Below are 545 nucleotides of genomic sequence, written 5' to 3'. Positions count from 1 at the left end.
GCACTACTGCAGGGAATGCTGTGCCGCTGCGTGCTTTGGTTATGCAACTTTAGTTCAATCTCAGGAGACAAGACACAAGGAGCACCACACTCTTTGAATAGAGCACTGAGGTATGTGAGGAACAGCTGAACTTTCCCCAACACCCAAATGACTTGGCAGCATCTAAAGGGACTGAACAGGTGTGGCCAGAGGAGGTGAGGGGGTGAATGACGGAAATAAGAGAAAGGCCAACGAATAGGGCCCAGTTATCAAGTCTGGCAGTCTGGCATGGTTCCTGCTCATGGTGTGAAAATGCAGCCCTGTGCATGCGAGTTAGGCAGGGAATGCATTCATGCTCACATCAACGTAGTCTGACAAACACTCCCCCACAAAAGGGGGAGCAGCCAGACCACAATCATGCAGTGGGATGAATGAATGGAAGTGGCTTCATTTCCTGCTTCACCTCGCAATAAAATGTGCTATCCCATGGCCTTTATTACACAATAACACGAGTTGTTTTTCCAGACACGTTCAGCACTATACCTCATCCTGGTTACGGGATGATG

Source organism: Sinocyclocheilus grahami, unplaced genomic scaffold, assembly GCF_001515645.1.
Source record: "Sinocyclocheilus grahami isolate Dianchi unplaced genomic scaffold, SAMN03320097.WGS_v1.1 scaffold16971.1, whole genome shotgun sequence".
Lineage (NCBI taxonomy): Eukaryota > Metazoa > Chordata > Actinopteri > Cypriniformes > Cyprinidae > Sinocyclocheilus > Sinocyclocheilus grahami.
This window is presented reverse-complemented; position numbering follows the sequence as displayed.